Here is a 2,854-nt window from a genome sequence, read left to right as displayed (position 1 = left end):
CCCTCCCATTCTACCGCTGAAGATAAATTGCATCCCTGCTAGTGACTGCCACCTCTCCGTCAGCCGGGGGATCAGCAGCCCGGGTAAGAGCTCCCGCAAGGGAAGCGGGCGGCCAGCGCAAGCGCCTCTGCACCCTCGCGGCAAGCCCAGCGCCCGGCTCTGCGCTGACCCCGGGCAGTGCCGCCACAAGGCAGCACCGGGGGATTTCACTGGCTTTAAGGACGTGCTGTTCCATGTCATTTCTAGGAAGCCAAATGCAGAACGACCCAGCTTTCAGCACAAGCCTCACCTAAGCAAGCCTTCCTACAGGGCTGCTGAAAAGAGCACATGGACATGTGCGGTTTCACACGGTCACGTCAGGCTGCCCGCACTAGTCCCGAGCTGTTCCCCCCTCTTCCCGCTGCTTATTACCTCAGGTGCAGCGTCAGAGGGAAGCAGGCTCCACACACGGCTCCACTTACGGACCACCCACAAACAGGAATACCAGCAGAGGCAACGGCTCAACGTAGGTTTGGGTCGGGCAGAATCAAGCTAGAGCAAGCACGCGCTGGGAAGCTGGTGCAGCTACACATCACCTTCCCAGGGGCCCCGTTCCGGCAGAGCAGACCAAACCCCAAAGATAGCGCCGCACAAAGCCAGCTGCACCCGCCTGGTGGTCCTGGGCATCACACCACACTTGAGCAACACTTCTGCAACGGTTCCGTCAGTGACTGACCCTGGAGAAAGGCTACCTGCCATTTACAGACTTGTCTAAAACAAAGCAAACTGTACCTGCAGCCTGCATTATCTGACCACTTCACAGCTGTCGTGGTTACCACACAGCACAGCTTTATTATTAGAACTTGAGAAAGGACATCCCTTAATTACAAGCCAGAGAAGATAACGCAGCTGGTTTTATCTTGGAGCAAATCGACAGCAGCATCAGATTAAGTAATGTAAATCTATTCAGTGCCGTATCTCCTCTGGACTATGAATTGCTCAGGGAGTTTAGACACTACTGAGCAGAGAGCACGCTAAGGCACCCAGTCAGAAGTGACAGGAGAATGGTTGGGGCTGGGGGGCTGGAAGGGGCCTCTGGAGGCCACCTTGTCCAGGCCCCCTACTCAGCCAGGGCCAGCTACAGCTGGTTGCCCAGAACCACATCCAGATGGCTTTTGAGTATCTCCACAAGCTCTCTGGGCAACCCACCTAGGTGGCTAAACTGGAAAAAGCAAGACTAAACTGCAAAAGCATAAAATCAAGGCAAGGCAAAAGAAGCAATTGCAGGAAAATTGTGGGGCTGGACTAGATGACCTTTGAAGGTCCCTTCCAAGCCAAACTGTTCTATAATTCTATGAAAACTCAAGTAATCTAAGAAAAGTGTCTCTTATGCCAGAAACAGCAAATGTTTACAGAACCTTAGATTTCTGCTACCACAGCCATGTATAGTAGACAGGGAAGGAAACCCTGCTGCTGGGGATTCAAAAAAGAAACTTTGATATCAGGGTTATAACCATCAAAAACACATTTCATATTTTAAGTTTTCTATGAAAACAGTGTAACTTTTTGGCTGGAATTGCATCCGTGCTAAGAATGCACTGCTAATACAAGTGCATTACTTACCACAGAAAGTAATGTTAAATTGAAAGCTGAAATTCAAGAGGCACAAACCTTCATACCAAGACTACAGTGGACAAAAAGTCAACCAAGATGGTGCATAATACAGGGTTATCAGTAAGAAGTGCACCAGCACAGACACACAGTGCACACAACATACAGATGCCAAAACTCCCATTTCAAGCTGTCAAAAGTCAACAGATGACATTGACAGTCATGATCTTTACAACCTGGCTAAGTGTCTGTGGAAAGGCACATTAATTCTATCTACCCTTCAAGGCCCACCACTACACAGTTGAACCATTCTAACCCCATCTGTTTGGGTGGGTTTCCTTAACCCACCCCATTAAAAAACATAAAAAGACAACCCAGACTTTAGCAACAATTCCCTAGCTTATGGCATTGAAACTTTCACTTAAATCAAACCAGGATGGTTGCTCAGTCACATCCAGCCATTTGGGATTTAAGACAGCAGTTTCCACTGGAGCCTACATATTAAGGCAGCCTTCCCACCAGCCCACCACGCCCCCCTGCACCAGCAACCATCCTCACTGCAATCCCAGGTCACATGTTCCCACACCCACTTTTGTAAAATTCACCTCAAAACAGTAATTGACAGTAGTCTTTCCACTTAAAACGTGCAGAACATTTGCTCCCATAGTCCCCCCAGAGCACACCAAAGCTCAAGCCACTTCACAGCAGCATCAGGCAACGAAATTGCCTACGCTCAAGACTCGTAACATCCATTTAAACGCACAAGTTTGCAAGTTGCAGCAAAACCCACCCCACTTTGCTGGCAATTATACCACCTCTAGTTGGTTTGTGGCTTTCTGGGGTCTTTAAAATATTATCCTTCCAGGACAGAGAGTTGCATTAAACTCTAGGAAGAAAAAATAATATGGTATTAATGTTTAAATTAAGACTTTAATCCAGATCTGTTTCATCCACAAGGTCCTCATTATACATACAAAGAGGCTTAAACTGCCAAGGAACAAAGCCCAAGTGAGTATGTCACTTGAATACACCAGTTTTACTAGCTTAAACTGAGACAGACCACGAATTGTCATGTGCAACAGAAAACTTTATTAGCATTTCAACAGACAGTTGTTCAGCAGTTACTGAAGCTTGCATTAACTTTGCATTTAACTTAAGACATTAAAGAACTACAGTGCAACCACAAGTGCTATTGGCAATCTTGTTGTCAAGCAAGATGCACAATAACTTAACAGCCACCCCTCAGGCGCAGCACAAGGTGCAG

The sequence above is a fragment of the Phaethon lepturus genome, unplaced genomic scaffold (assembly GCF_000687285.1).
Source record: "Phaethon lepturus isolate BGI_N335 unplaced genomic scaffold, ASM68728v1 scaffold12094, whole genome shotgun sequence".
Taxonomy (NCBI): domain Eukaryota; kingdom Metazoa; phylum Chordata; class Aves; order Phaethontiformes; family Phaethontidae; genus Phaethon; species Phaethon lepturus.
This window is presented reverse-complemented; position numbering follows the sequence as displayed.